The sequence below is a fragment of the Ranitomeya variabilis genome, chromosome 6 (assembly GCF_051348905.1).
Source record: "Ranitomeya variabilis isolate aRanVar5 chromosome 6, aRanVar5.hap1, whole genome shotgun sequence".
Classification (NCBI taxonomy): domain Eukaryota; kingdom Metazoa; phylum Chordata; class Amphibia; order Anura; family Dendrobatidae; genus Ranitomeya; species Ranitomeya variabilis.
Genome location: NC_135237.1, coordinates 551,934,718 through 551,951,842, shown reverse-complemented (window position 1 = coordinate 551,951,842; position 17,125 = coordinate 551,934,718).

Genomic DNA, 17,125 nt, shown 5'->3' with positions numbered 1-17,125 from the left:
CCGTGGAACGTTTACCTAAAAATCCTAGACGTCTCGTCACGGCCTGAGAAACTGACTATTCCTAGAGAGAAAGTAAGTCCTCACTTGCCTCAGTGGAAGACCCCAAAGATATAGAATAGCCCCCCACAAATATTAACGGTGAGTTAAGGGGAAAGCACAAATGCAGAGATGAAATCAGATTTAGCAAATGAGGCCCGCTAATACTAGATAGCAGAAAATAGGAAGAGAACTGTGCGGTCAATGAAAAACCCTATTCAAAATATCCACGCAGAGATTGCTCGAGCCCCCGCACCAACTAACGGTGCGGGGGAAGCAACTCCGTACCCCAGAGCTTACCAGCAAAAAGAAATCACATGTTAGCAAGCTGGACTAGACTCATCATACACAGAAATCATATTGCAGGCAGATGAGCAAAAAATATTCAAACAGAACTTACGATAGCTTATCCTGAAGAGGCAGAAAACGAGATAATCAGGAGTAATCAGAATAGCACTGAATACATTGACAGCCGGCAACAAGTGGAAATGAAGCAGGGCTAAATAGGAGCCTCCCTGGTGAATAACGAGGCAGCTGATCCAGCAGACCCGCAGGATAATAAACCAAACCACCAGGGGGAGCCAAAAAACCAAAGTCACACAATACCATCTGTGACCACAAGAGGGAGCCTGAAAATGGAGTTCACAACAGTACCCCCCCCTTGAGGAGGGGTCACCGAACCCTCATCAAAACCCCCAGGGCGATCAGGGTGAGCCACATGGAAGGCACGAATCAAATCGGCCACATGAACATCAGAGGCGACAACCCAGGAATTATCCTCCTGACCATAGCCTTTCCACTTAACCAAATACTGAAGCCTCCGTCTAGAAATACGAGAATCCAAGATCTTCTCCAACACGTATTCCAATTCTCCCTCAACCAGCACAGGGGCAGGAGGCTCAACCGAAGGAACCACAGGCACCACATACCTCCGCAACAACGACCGATGGAACACATTATGAATAGCAAACGATGCCGGGAGGTCCAAACGAAATGACACAGGGTTAAGGACTTCCAAAATCTTATAAGGACCGATAAACCGATGCTTAAAGTTAGGAGAGGAGACCTTCATAGGAACAAAGCGAGAAGACAACCACACCAAATCCCCAACGCGAAGTCGGGGACCCACACAGCGACGGCGGTTGGCAAAGCGCTGAGCCTTCTCTTGTGACAGCTTCAAATTGTCCACCACATGATTCCAAATCTGATGCAACCTATCCACCACAACATCCACTCCAGGACAGTCAGAAGACTCCACCTGACCCGAGGAAAAACGAGGATGAAATCCCGAATTACAAAAAAAAGGCGAAACCAAAGTAGCAGAACTAGCCCGATTATTAAGGGCAAACTCGGCCAATGGCAAAAAAGTCACTCAGTCGTCCTGATCAGCAGAAACAAAACATCTTAAATAGGTTTCCAAAGTCTGATTAGTGCTCTCGATTTGGCGATTCATCTGAGGATGGAAGGCCGACGAAAAAGACAAATTAATGCCCATCTTAGCACAAAAGGTCCGCCAAAATCTAGACACAAACTGGGATCCTCTGTCGGAAACAATATTTTCAGGGATCCCGTGCAAACGAACCACATTTTGAAAAAACAGAGGAACCAACTCGGAGGAGGAAGGCAACTTAGGCAAGGGCACCAAATGGACCATTTTAGAAAAACGATCACACACCACCCAAATGACCGACATTCTCTGAGAGACAGGGAGATCTGAAATAAAATCCATGGAAATGTGCGTCCAAGGCCTCTTTGGGACAGGCAAAGGCAACAACAAGCCACTGGCACGAGAACAGCAAGGCTTAGCCCGAGCACAAATTCCACAAGACTGCACAAAGGAACGCACATCCCGCGACAAGGAAGGCCACCAGAAGGACCTAGCCACCAAATCTCTGGTACCAAAAATCCCAGGATGGCCTGCCAACACCGAAGAATGAACCTCGGAAATAACTCTGCTGGTCCATCTATCCGGGACAAACAGTCTCTCCGGTGGACAACGGTCAGGTCTATCCACCTGAAACTCCTGCAGCACTCGTCGCAAATCTGGGGAGATGGCAGACAAAATCACCCCTTCTCTGAGGATACCAGCTGGCTCTGAATCACCAGGAGAGTCAGGCACAAAACTCCTAGAAAGAGCATCAGCCTTCACATTCTTCGAACCAGGCAGGTATGAGACCACGAAATCAAAACAAGAGAAAAACAACGACCAACAAGCCTGTCTAGGATTCAGCCGCTTGGCCGACTCGAGATAAATCAAATTCTTGTGATCAGTCAAGACCACCACACGATGCTTAGCTCCCTCGAGCCAATGTCGCCACTCCTCAAATGCCCACTTCATAGCCAACAACTCCCGATTACCAACATCATAATTCCGCTCGGCAGGTGAAAACTTTCTTGAAAAGAAAGCACATGGCTTCATCACAGAGCCATCAGAGCTTCTCTGCGACAAAACAGCCCCCGCTCCAATCTCAGAAGCATCAACCTCGACCTGGAAAGGAAGGGAGACGTCTGGCTGACATAAGACCGGAGCCGAAGAAAACCGGCGCTTCAGCTCCCGAAAGGCCTCCACAGCCGCAGGAGACCAATTAGTAACATCAGAACCCTTCTTGGTCAAATCCGTCAATGGCTTAACAACACCAGAAAAATTAGCGATGAAGCGACGGTAAAAATTAGCAAAACCCAAGAACTTCTGAAGACTCTTAACAGATGTAGGCTGAGTCCAGTCATGAATAGCCTGAACCTTGACTGGGTCCATCTCAATAGCAGAAGGAGAAAAAATGAAACCCAAAAAAGAGACCTTCTGGACTCCAAAAAGACATTTTGAGCCCTTAACAAATAAAGCATTGGCACGCAGGACCTGAAACACCATCCTGACCTGCTTAACATGGGACTCCCAATCATCCGAAAAAAACAGAATATCATCCAGATACACAATCATAAATTTATCCAGATATTCGCGGAAGATGTCGTGCATAAAGGACTGAAAGACAGAAGGAGCGTTAGAAAGTCCAAAAGGCATCACCAAGTACTCAAAGTGGCCTTCGGGCATATTAAATGCAGTTTTCCATTCATCACCCTGCTTAATACGCACAAGGTTATACGCACCACGAAGATCTATCTTGGTAAACCAACTAGACCCCCTAATGCGAGCAAACAGATCAGATAACAATGGCAAAGGATACTGAAATTTGACCGTGATTTTGTTTAGAAGGCGATAATCAATACAAGGTCTCAAGGAACCATCCTTCTTAGCCACAAAAAAGAACCCTGCACCAAGAGGGGAGGAGGACGGGCGAATATATCCCTTCTCCAAAGACTCCTTTATATAACTCCGCATAGCAGCATGCTCCGGCACTGACAAATTGAAAAGTCGTCCTGTTGTGAAATTGGATTTTGGGCTCCCCCTGTGGCCACTGGTGGAATTGAACTGGTGTGCATCATCCTCTCTGTTCACCTGTTTCCATCAGGATGTGGGAGTCGCTATTTAGCCTTGCTCCTCTGTCACTTCCATGCCGGTCAACATTGTAATCAGAAGCCTTTCTGTGCATGTTCCTGCTGCTAGACAACTCCCAGCTAAGTTGGACTTTAGTCCTTGTTTGTTTTTGCATTTTGTTCCAGTTCACAGCTGTAGTTTCGTTTCTGTGTCTGGAAAGCTCTTGTGATCTGAAATTGCCACTCTGATGTTATGAGTTAATACTAGAGTCTTAAAGTAATTTCAGGATGGTGTTTTGATAGGGTTTTCAGCTGACCATGAAAGTGCCCTTTCTGTCTTCCTGCTATCTAGTAAGCGGACCTCAATTTTGCTAAACCTATTTTCATACTACGTTTGTCATTTCATCTAAAATCACCGCCAATATTTGTGGGGGCCTCTGTCTGCCTTTCGGGGAAATTTCTCTAGAGGTGAGCCAGGACTATATTTTCCTCTGCCAGGATTAGTTAGTCCTCCGGCCGGCGCTGGGCGTCTAGGGATAAAACGCAGGCTACGCTACCCGGCTACTGTTAGTTGTGCGGCAGGTTTAGTTCATGGTCAGTTTAGTTTCCATCCTTCCAAGAGCTAGTTCTTATGTTTGCTGGGCTATGTTCTCTTGCCATTGAGAACCATAACAGTTTGACCGGCCCAAAAAGGGTTAAATTAATTGACAGAAAAAGGAGAGAAAAGAGAAGTCTGCTGAAGATTTTTTTTTTTTTTTTTTCCTCAGTTCTGAGTGTGCTTGTAATTGAATCTCTTGCAAGTCTGCCTATATTGCAGCCTTTCTCTCTCTCTCTCCTTCTAATCCTGGAATGGCTCTGTGTTCACCTGTTTAAAATGGATATTCAGAGTTTAGCTGCAGGTTTGAATAATCTCACCACGAAAGTTCAAAATTTACAAGATTTTGTTGTTCATGTTCCTATATCTGAACCTAGAATTCCTTTGCCTGAATTTTTCTCGGGGAATAGATCTTGCTTTCAAAATTTCAAAAATAATTGCAAGTTGTTTTTGTCCCTGAAATCTCGCTCTGCTGGAGATCCTGCTCAGCAGGTCAGGATTGTGATTTCCTTGCTCCGGGGCGACCCTCAGGATTGGGCTTTTGCATTGGCTCCAGGGGATCCTGCGTTGCTCAATGTGGATGCGTTTTTTCTGGCCTTGGGGTTGCTTTATGAGGAACCTCAGTTAGAACTTCAGGCGGAAAAGGCCTTGATGTCCCTATCTCAGGGGCAAGACGAAGCTGAAATATACTGCCAGAAATTCCGTAAATGGGCTGTGCTTACTCAGTGGAATGAGTGCGCCCTGGCGGCGAATTTCAGAGAGGGTCTCTCTGATGCCATTAAGGATGTTATGGTGGGGTTCCCTGTGCCTGCGGGTCTGAATGAGTCCATGACAATGGCTATCCAGATCGATAGGCGTCTGCGGGAGCGCAAACCTGTGCACCATTTGGCGGTGTCTACTGAGAAGACGCCAGAGAATATGCAATGTGATAGAATTCTGTCCAGAAGTGAACGGCAGAATTTTAGACGAAAAAATGGGTTGTGCTTCTATTGCGGTGATTCAACTCATGTTATATCAGCATGCTCTAAGCGTACTAAGAAGCTTGATAAGTCTGTTTCAATTGGCACTTTACAGTCTAAGTTTATTCTTTCTGTGACCCTGATTTGTTCTTTATCATCTATTACCGCGGATGCCTATGTCGACTCTGGCGCCGCTTTGAGTCTTATGGATTGGTCCTTTGCCAAACGCTGTGGGTATGATTTGGAGCCTCTTGAGACTCCTATACCCCTGAAGGGGATTGACTCCACCCCATTGGCTAGCAATAAACCACAATACTGGACACAAGTAACTATGCGGATTAATCCGGATCACCAGGAGATTATTCGCTTTCTTGTGCTGTATAACCTACATGATGTGTTGGTGCTTGGATTGCCATGGCTGCAATCTCATAACCCAGTCCTTGACTGGAAAGCTATGTCTGTATTAAGCTGGGGATGTAAGGGGACGCATGGGGACGTACCTGTGGTTTCCATTTCATCATCTATTCCATCTGAGATTCCTGAATTCTTGACTAGTGTTGAGCATTCCGATACTGCAAGTATCGGGTATCGGCCGATACTTGCTGTATCGGAATTTCCGATACCGAGATCCGATATTTTTGTGATATCGGGTATCGGTATCGAAACAACATTAATGTAAAAATGTGTAAAAAAGAGAATTAAAATAAAAAATATTGCTATACTCACCTGTCCGACGCAGCCGGGACCTCAGCGAGGGAACCGGCAGCGTTGTTTGTTTAAATTTCGCGCTTTTACTTGGTTACGTGAAGTCCCGGCTTGTGATTGGTCAGGGCGGCCATGTTGCCGGGACGCGGACCAATCACAGCAAGCCGTGACGAAATTACGTCACGGCTTGCTCTGATTGGTCCGCGTCCCGGCAACATGGCCGCCATTAACCAATCACAAGCCGTGACGTCACGGGAGGCTGGACATGCGCGTATTTTGAAAAGCGCGCGTGTCCAGCCTCCAGTGACGTCCCGGCAACATGGCCGCCATTAACCAATCACAAGCCGGGACGTCACGGGAGGCTGGACATGCGCGTATTTTGAAAAGCGCGCGTGTCCAGCCTCCAGTGACGTCCCGGCAACATGGCCGCCATTAACCAATCACAAGCCGGGACGTCACGGGAGGCTGGACATGCGCGTATTTTGAAAAGCGCGCGTGTCCAGCCTCCAGTGACGTCCCGGCAACATGGCCGCCATTAACCAATCACAAGCCGGGACGTCACGGGAGGCTGGACATGCGCGTATTTTGAAAAGCGCGCGAGTCCAGCCTCCCGTGACGTCACGGCTTGTGATTGGTTAATGGCGGCCATGTTGCCGGGACGCGGACCAATCACAGCAAGCCGTGACGTAATTTCGTCACGGCTTGCTGTGATTGGTCCGCGTCCCGGCAACATGGCGCCGTGACCAATCATAAGCCGGGACGTCACTGGAGGCTGGACACGCGCGCTTTTCAAAATACGCGCATGTCCAGCCTCCCGTGACGTCACGGCTTGTGATTGGTTAATGGCGGCCATGTTGCCGGGACTCGGACCAATCACAGCAAGCCGTGACGTAATTTCGTCACGGCTTGCTGTGATTGGTCCGCGTCCCGGCAACATGGCCGCCCTGACCAATCACAAGCCGGGACCTCACGTAACCAAGTAAAAGCGCGAATTTTAAACAAACAACGCTGCCGGTTCCCTCGCTGAGGTCCCGGCTGCGTCGGACAGGTGAGTATAGCGATATTTTTTATTTTAATTCTTTCTTTTACACATTAATATGGTTCCCAGGGCCTGAAGGAGAGTTTCCTCTCCTTCAGACCCTGGGAACCATCAGGAATACCGTCCGATACCTGAGTCCCATTGACTTGTATTGGTATCGGGTATCGGTATCGGATTGGATCCGATACTTTGCCGGTATCGGCCGATACTTTCCGATACCGATACTTTCAAGTATCGGACGGTATCGCTCAACACTATTCTTGACTGAATATCGTGACGTTTTTGAAGAACCTAAGCTTGGTTCATTACCTCCGCACCGGGAGTGCGATTGTGCCATAGATTTGATTCCGGGTAGTAAATACCCTAAGGGTCGTTTATTTAATCTGTCTGTGCCTGAGCATGCTGCTATGCGAGAATATATAAAGGAGTCCTTGGAAAAGGGACATATTCGTCCTTCGTCATCTCCCTTAGGAGCCGGTTTTTTCTTTGTGGCTAAGAAAGATGGCTCTTTGAGGCCGTGCATTGATTATCGGCTTTTGAATAAAATCACGGTTAAATATCAATATCCGTTGCCACTGCTGACTGATTTGTTTGCTCGCATAAAGGGGGCCAAGTGGTTCTCTAAGATAGATCTCCGTGGGGCGTATAATTTGGTGCGAATTAAGCAGGGGGATGAGTGGAAAACCGCATTTAATACGCCCGAGGGCCACTTTGAGTATTTGGTGATGCCTTTTGGTCTTTCAAATGCCCCTTCAGTCTTTCAGTCCTTTATGCATGACATTTTCCGTGATTATTTGGATAAATTTATGATTGTGTATCTGGATGATATTTTGATTTTTTCGGATGACTGGGACTCTCATGTCCAGCAGGTCAGGAGGGTTTTTCAGGTTTTGCGGTCTAATTCCTTGTGTGTGAAGGGTTCTAAGTGCGTTTTTGGGGTTCAAAAGATTTCCTTTTTGGGATATATTTTTTCCCCCTCTTCCATCGAGATGGATCCTGTCAAGGTTCAGGCTATTTGTGATTGGACGCAACCCTCTTCTCTTAAGAGTCTTCAGAAATTTTTGGGCTTTGCTAACTTTTATCGTCGATTTATTGCTGGTTTTTCTGATGTTGTTAAGCCATTGACTGATTTGACTAAGAAGGGTGCTGATGTTGCTGATTGGTCCCCTGCTGCTGTGGAGGCCTTTCGGGAGCTTAAGCGCCGCTTTTCTTCCGCCCCTGTGTTGCGTCAGCCTGATGTTGCTCTTCCTTTTCAGGTTGAGGTCGACGCTTCTGAAATCGGAGCTGGGGCGGTTTTGTCGCAGAGAAGTTCCGATTGCTCCGTGATGAGACCTTGCGCTTTTTTCTCGTGTAAATTTTCGCCCGCCGAGCGGAATTATGATGTTGGGAATCGGGAGCTTTTGGCCATGAAGTGGGCTTTTGAGGAGTGGCGTCATTGGGTTGAGGGGGCTAGACATCAGGTGGTGGTATTGACTGACCACAAAAATCTAATTTATCTTGAGTCCGCCAGACGCCTGAATCCTAGACAGGCGCGCTGGTCGTTGTTTTTCTCTCGGTTTAATTTTGTGGTGTCCTACCTGCCGGGTTCTAAGAATGTTAAGGCGGATGCCCTTTCTAGGAGTTTTGAGCCTGACTCCCCTGGTAATTCTGAACCTACAGGTATCCTTAAGGATGGAGTGATATTGTCTGCCGTTTCTCCAGACCTGCGGCGGGCCTTGCAGGAGTTTCAGGCGGATAGACCTGATCGTTGCCCACCTGGTAGACTGTTTGTTCCTGATGATTGGACCAGTAAAGTCATTTCTGAGGTTCATTCTTCTGCGTTGGCAGGTCATCCTGGAATCTTTGGTACCAGGGATTTGGTGGCAAGGTCCTTCTGGTGGCCTTCCCTGTCTCGAGATGTGTGAGGCTTCGTGCAGTCTTGTGACGTTTGCGCTCGGGCCAAGCCTTGTTGTTCTCGGGCTAGTGGATTGTTGTTGCCCTTGCCTATCCCGAAGAGGCCCTGGACGCACATCTCGATGGATTTTATTTCGGATCTTCCTGTTTCTCAGAAGATGTCTGTCATCTGGGTGGTGTGTGATCGTTTCTCTAAGATGGTCCATTTGGTTCCCCTGCCTAAGTTGCCTTCTTCTTCCGAGTTGGTTCCTCTGTTTTTTCAAAATGTGGTCCGTTTGCATGGTATTCCGGAGAATATCGTTTCTGACAGAGGTACCCAATTCGTGTCTAGATTTTGGCGAGCATTCTGTGTTAGGATGGGCATAGATTTGTCTTTCTCGTCTGCTTTCCATCCTCAGACTAATGGCCAGACCGAGCGGACGAATCAGACCTTGGAGACATATTTGAGGTGTTTTGTGTCTGCAGATCAGGATGATTGGGTTGCTTTTTTGCCTTTAGCGGAGTTTGCCCTCAATAATCGGGCCAGCTCTGCCACCTTGGTGTCTCCCTTTTTCTGTAATTCGGGGTTTCATCCTCGATTTTCTTCTGGTCAGGTGGAATCTTCGGATTGTCCTGGAGTGGATGCTGTGGTGGAGAGGTTGCATCAGATTTGGGGGCAGGTAGTGGACAATTTGAAGTTGTCCCAGGAGAAGACTCAGCTTTTTGCCAACCACCAGCGTCGGGTTGGTCCTCGGCTTTGTGTTGGGGACTTGGTGTGGTTGTCTTCTCGTTTTGTCCCTATGAGGGTTTCTTCTCCCAAGTTTAAGCCTCGGTTCATCGGCCCGTACAAGATATTGGAGATTCTTAACCCTGTGTCCTTCCGTTTGGACCTCCCTCCATCTTTTTCTATTCATAATGTTTTTCATCGGTCATTATTGCGCAGGTATGAGGTACCGGTTGTGCCTTCCGTTGAGCCTCCTGCTCCGGTGTTGGTTGAGGGCGAGTTGGAGTACGTTGTGGAAAAAATCTTGGACTCCCGTGTTTCCAGACGGAAACTCCAGTATCTGGTCAAATGGAAGGGATACGGTCAGGAGGATAATTCTTGGGTGACTGCCTCTGATGTTCATGCCTCCGATTTGGTCCGTGCCTTTCATAGGGCTCATCCTGATCGCCCTGGTGGTTCTGGTGAGGGTTCGGTGTCCCCTCCTTGAGGGGGGGGTACTGTTGTGAAATTGGATTTTGGGCTCCCCCTGTGGCCACTGGTGGAATTGAACTGGTGTGCATCATCCTCTCTGTTCACCTGTTTCCATCAGGATGTGGGAGTCGCTATTTAGCCTTGCTCCTCTGTCACTTCCATGCCGGTCAACATTGTAATCAGAAGCCTTTCTGTGCATGTTCCTGCTGCTAGACAACTCCCAGCTAAGTTGGACTTTAGTCCTTGTTTGTTTTTGCATTTTGTTCCAGTTCACAGCTGTAGTTTCGTTTCTGTGTCTAGAAAGCTCTTGTTATCTGAAATTGCCACTCTGATGTTATGAGTTAATACTAGAGTCTTAAAGTAATTTCAGGATGGTGTTTTGATAGGGTTTTCAGCTGACCATGAAAGTGCCCTTTCTGTCTTCCTGCTATCTAGTAAGCGGACCTCAATTTTGCTAAACCTATTTTCATACTACGTTTGTCATTTCATCTAAAATCACCGCCAATATTTGTGGGGGCCTCTGTCTGCCTTTCGGGGAAATTTCTCTAGAGGTGAGCCAGGACTATATTTTCCTCTGCCAGGATTAGTTAGTCCTCCGGCCGGCGCTGGGCGTCTAGGGATAAAACGCAGGCTACGCTACCCGGCTACTGTTAGTTGTGCGGCAGGTTTAGTTCATGGTCAGTTTAGTTTCCATCCTTCCAAGAGCTAGTTCTTATGTTTGCTGGGCTATGTTCTCTTGCCATTGAGAACCATAACATCGTCCCTTAGGAAACTTACTACCAGGAATCAAATTTATAGCACAATCACAATCCCTATGAGGAGGTAGAGAACTGAGTTTGGGCTCATCAAATACATCCTGGTAATCTGACAAAAACGCAGGGACCTCAGAAGGAGTGGATGAAGCAATTGACACCACAGGAGCGTCGCCATGAATTCCCTGACAACCCCAACTTGACACAAACATTGCTTTCCAATCCAGGACTGGATTATGAGTCTGCAACCATGGCAGGCCCAACACGACAACATCATGCAAATTATGCAATACAAGAAAGCGAATCACCTCCTGATGAACAGGAGTCATGCACATGGTCACTTGTGTCCAGTACTGAGGTTTATTCGTAGCCAATGGTGTAGCATCAATTCCCCTTAGTGGAATAGGGAATTTTAAAGGCTCCAAAACAAAACCACAGCGCCTGGCAAATGACAAATCCATCAGACTCAGGGCAGCACCTGAATCCACAAAAGCCATAACCGGGTAAGATGACAGGGAACAAATCAGGGTAACAGACAAAATAAACTTAGGCTGTAAAGTACCGATGGTGACAGATTTATCAATCTTTTTTGTGCGCTTAGAGCATGCTGAGATAACATGAGCTGAGTCACCACAGTAAAAGCACAACCCATTTTGCCGTCTATAATTTTGCCATTCACTTCTGGTCAGAATTCTATCACATTGCATAGACTCAGGTGTCTGTTCAGAAGACACCACCTAATGGTGCGCAGGTTTGCGCTCCCGCAAACGCAGATCAATCTGAATGGCCAGAGTCATTGACTCATTCAGACCTGCAGGCGTAGGGAACCCAACCATGACATTCTTAATGGCTTCAGAAAGACCTTTTCTGAAATTTGCAGCCAGGGCACACTCATTCCATTGAGTAAGCACCAACCATTTCCGAAATTTCTGGCAGTACACCTCTGCATCATCTTGCCCCTGAGAGAGGGCCAACAACGCTTTTTCAGCCTGGTTCTCAAGATTAGGTTCCTCATAGAGCAATCCAAGGGCCAGAAAAAACGCATCCACACTGAGCAATGCAGGATCCCCTGGCGCCAATGCGAAGGCCCAATCTTGAGGGTCGCCACGCAAGAAAGAAATAATAATCTTAACTTGCTGAACAGAATCCCCAGAGGAACGAGGTTTCAAAGAAAGAAACAATTTACAACTGTTCTTAAAATTCAGGAACCTAGATCTATCTCCAGAAAACAACTCCGGAATAGGTATTCTAGGCTCTGACATAGGACTGTGCACAACAAAATCCTGAATACTTTGTACCCTTGCAGCAAGATGATCTACACTGGAGGCTAAACTCTGGATATCCATATCAGCAGCTGAACTCAGAGCCACACCAAGATTAAGAGGAGGAGAGAAGCCAGACACACAGCAGCTAGACACACGGCAGCAAAAAAAAAAAAAATATCTCCAAGCTTCTTTTCTCCTGCTTCTGCCATGCAATTAACACTTTATAGGCCGGCTGTACTGTTATGATCCTAGTGGCAAGGATCGCAGGTCGGACTAGCTAAGTAACTGAACAGACTACTAGCTCTGGGGAAGTGGTAACTAGATTGACCGCAACCTGATCCTATCCGCAAACAACTATAGGCAGCCGTGGAACGTTTACCTAAAAATCCTAGACGTCTCGTCACGGCCTGAGAAACTGACTATTCCTGGAGGGAAAGTAAGTCCTCACTTGCCTCAGTGGAAGACCCCAAAGATATAGAATAGCCCCCCACAAATATTAACGGTGAGTTAAGGGGAAAGCACAAACGCAGAGATGAAATCAGATTTAGCAAATGAGGCCCGCTAATACTAGATAGCAGAAAATAGGAAGAGAACTGTGCAGTCAATGAAAAACCCTATTCAAAATATCCACGCAGAGATTGCTCGAGCCCCCGCACCAACTAACGGTGCGGGGGAAGCAACTCCGTACCCCAGAGCTTACCAGCAAAAATAAATCACATGTTAGCAAGCTGGACTAGACTCATCATACACAGAAATCATATTGCAGGCAGATGAGCAAAAAATATTCAAACAGAACTTAGCTTATCCTGAAGAGGCAGAAAACGAGATAATCAGGAGTAATCAGAATAGCACTGAATACATTGACAGCCGGCAACAAGTGGAAATGAAGCAGGGCTAAATAGGAGCCTCCCTGGTGAATAACAAGGCAGCTGATCCAGCAGACCCGCAGGATAATAAACCAAACCACCAGGGGGAGTCAAAAAACCAAAGTCACACAATACCATCTGTGACCACAAGAGGGAGCCTGAAAACGGAGTTCACAACAGCCGACTTCATGGGACTCAGTGCCACACACCGTTTCAATATCCACCCTGGCCATAGGGTAGTCCTTTGCATCACCATGTATGCACCGCACGCCGACCTTCTTTCCCGGGAGCAGGTAGAAAGGTAAAGTGTCCCTCACCAGGGTCACTAAGCTCCCCGAGTCTAACAGCGCCGTTACTGCTCGACCGATCACCTTTACAGAACACGCTTTAGGCCCCTCTTTGGGCGAAGAGTTCACACTGCAGGCTGGATATGCATAGTATGAACTGCGACGTCCTATGCTGCAGTCCATCTGCTCAGTGGTCTGCGAACAACGGGCAGCCATGTGTCTCCACTCTGTACCATGTGTCTCCATTCTGCCCCATGCATCTCCATTCTTCCCCATGCGTCTCCAATCTGCCCCTTGTGTCTCCATTCTGCCTTCATGTGTCTCCATTCTGCCCAATATGTTCTCCCATCTTGCCCCATGTGTCTCCATCCTACCCTATAAGATCTCCCATCCTGCCCCATATGTCTCCAACCTCAATCTCTTGTTTCCTCTGATCCCACTACAGGATGTCGAACCCTCATGCCACCCTGGAGTCTGTTTCTGACTGTTTGGTCAGATATATTCTCCATTAGTAGGCGCCGGAATAATTTGTGAGACTATGGCAGTGCTCCTCATGTTCCTTCTTGCACACAGGAGCAGATCCTGGTCCTGCTGCTGGATTGATGTCCTGTCAGGCTCTCATGATTAGTGTTGAGCATTCCGATACCGCAAGTATCGGGTATCGGCCGATATTTGCGGTATCGGAATTCCGATACCGAGTTCCGATATTTTTGTGATATCGGAAATCGGAATCGGAAGTTCCCAGTGTATGGTTCCCAGGGTCTGGAGGAGAGGAGACTCTCTTTCAGGCCCTGGGATCCAAATTCATGGAAAAAATAAAGAATAAAAATAAAAAATATGGATATACTCACCCCTTCACGGAGCCTGGACCTCAGACGTGCAACCGGCAGCCTCCGTTCCTAAGAATGAGCGAGTGAAGGACCTGCGATGACGTCGCGGCTTGTGATTGGTGGCGGGAGCGGTCACATGAGCAGTCACGCGACCAATAACAAGCCGCAACGTCATCGCAGGTCTTTCACTCGCTCATTCTTAGGAATGGAGGCTGCCGGTTACAGCGGTTACTACCAGGGCGCGTCAGAGGGTGAGTATATCCCTATTTTTTATTTTTATTCTTTATTTTACACATGAATATGGATCCCAGGGCCTGAAGGAGAGTTTCCTCTCCTTCAGACCCTGGGAACCATCCAGGATACCTTCCGATACTTGCGTGCCATTGACTTGTATTGGTATCGGTATCGGCGATATCCGATATTTTTTGGATATCGGCCGATACCGATACTTTCAAATATCGGAAGGTATCGCTCAACACTACTCATGATGTAAACAGCCCATGTCCTGGTACATACTCCATATTTTCAAGACTGGGCGAGGAGGCAGAACAAACCTTCCTACGGTGGCATCATGGATTCGCCCATCCTGCAGGACTACATGTGCTACCTGAATGGGTTGCAGGTGACGCCTTGTGCTGTGGTGACAAGGGCACATGCAAAAGTCAATAAGGGCTCTTTCACACATCAGTATATCCAGTATGTTTGGTGACAGTTTTCACATGTACCTGAGACACTTACACACATACAGTAGACCCATTTAAGTGAATTGGTCTGTGCACATGTCAGTGTGTTTCACGGATCGTATGTCTGTTGACAAAACTGTTTTTTCACAGCAGCACGGTTCGCAAAATTTCCCGCAAGCGTGCACACTGATGATACACGGATAACATCCGGTGTCATCAGTTTAACATGTAGTGGCTCCTGGGAAGCAGCAGTACTGTTGGTGCTATTCCCTGATGCCAGGTGCTGAAGACAATGTTGAGAGTTGTATTCAGCTGATAACAGTGAGAGCAGGCGGCGGCTGATAGGACTATTCGACAGCCGCTGCCTGTGTTATAAATAGTGTTGAGCATTCCGATACTGCAAGTATCGGGTATCGGCCGATACTTGCGGTATCGAAATTCCGATACCGAGATCCGATACTTTTGTGGTATCGGGAATCGGAATCGGAAGTTCCCAGTGTATGGTTCCCAGGGTCTGAAGGAGAGGAAACTCACCTTCAGGCCCTGGGATCCATATCCATGTAAAAAATAAAGAATTAAAATAAAAAATAGGGATATACTCACCCTCTGACGCGCCCTGGTAGTAACCGGCAGCCTGCTTTGCTTAAAATGAGCACGTTCAGCACCTTCCATGACGTCACGGCTTCTGATTGGTCGCGTGCCGCTCATGTGACCGCCACGCGACCAATCACAAGCCGTGACGTCATTCTCAGGTCCTAAATTCCTAATTCTAGGAATTTAGGACCTGAGAATGATGTCACGGCTTGTGATTGGTCGCCTGGCGGTCACATGAGCGGCACGCGACCAATCAGAAGCCGTGACGTCATGGAAGGCCCTAAACGCGCTCATTTTAAGCAAAGAAGGCTGCCGGTTAACAGCGGTGAGGTGCAGGGGCCTCCGGAGAGGTGAGTATATCAATATTTTTTATTTTAATTCTTTATTTTACACATTAATATGGATCCCATGGCCTGAAGGAGAGTTTCCTCTCCTTCAGACCCTGGGAACCATCAGGATACCTTCCGATACTTGGTGTCCCATTGACTTGTATTGGTATCGGGTATCGGTATCGGCGATATCCGATACTTTTCGGGTATCGGCCGATACTATCCGATACCGATACTTTCAAGTATCGGACGGTATCGCTCAACACTAGTTATAAATATGTATTTTTTTTTTTTAAATGACATCAGGTTCCCCTGGATTTTTGATAACCAGCCAGGAAAGTCTGATAACTGTGGGATGCAACCCTCATCTATCAGCTTCAGCAAGGCTGGTTATCAAGAAAAGAGAGGTCCCAACTCCCCACCCCATATTTTTTCATTATTTAAATAAATAAATAGCAAAAACAATGCAAGGGCTTCACTCCATTTTGGACAATCAGTCAAGCTAAAGCAGAAAGCTGGGGGGCTGGTAAGGGGCCATAGACATTGGTCCCCCATCAGCCTAAAAATAGCAGGAACCCAGAAAAGGCACATCTATTAGATGCACCAATTTTGGCTCTTTGCCAGGCTCTTCCCACTGTGCTGTGACAATAGCAAGTGGGGTTCATATTTGTGGAGTTGATGTCACCTTTGTATTGTCCTGTGACCTCAAGCACACAGATTAGTAATGGACAGGCGTCTATAAGACACGTATGCATTACTAATCCTATAGTTGTATTGTAAATAAACTCACAGCAAGTATAAAGTCCTTTATTTCAAATAAAAACAAAACACACTTTTGCTTTTTTATTTAAAAATAACAAACACAGTTATACTCATCACCTAACGCCCATTCCATTGAAGCCCCCGTCTCCTGTAATAAAAAAAAATAAAAAACAGCCATATCCCTCATCTGTTCGTCTTTCTATCTCATGCCGTAATACAAGTCTAGGGTTAGACAGTTTTCAGCCTGGACGGTGCCACCTGCACATTCCTTTTTCGAGGTTTTTTTCTGGGGTGTTTGTGCTGTTCCTCTCCAATGCTCTTAATGTCACTTTCGTTGGCATCAGTGACATTGATTCACAATCGCGTCTACTTCCAAACTGAATAGATTGACCTCCCTGAAGTGTAATTGATGTGTGTTCACAGTATTAATTTGAGCAGTGGATATTGCAGAGTTTCTGATCTTCACTTGTGCTATAAATATATGGAATATAATTAATATATCAGTGATTCTTTTAATGAAGCTCATAAACGGCACTCAATAAAGATTTGCCTATATTTTAACCCTTGAGGACCTTCATTTGTAGTAAACATACATTAATCGTCTCCATGCGCATGATATCAATATTAGAATGTAATCCTATTTGCATTATTAAATCTGTATGAAATGTAATATTATTAAATTGCACAATTTCCATAAGAGTAGTATTCCCATAGGAATGAATAGCGCCCCCTCAGGCTTTGTTTGAAATGACTCCTACACTATTTACATAACTTGTGCTTTGGGGTTTAGAAATCTTCACTGATGTGTTTCTGAGCACTTTTTAATTAAATGAACCCTTCCAATATTTGTTTTACGTTTTATTATTTCATTACTTACATTTACAATTGGAAACCTTGTCATAAAATGTTATTTTTCTGAAGGTA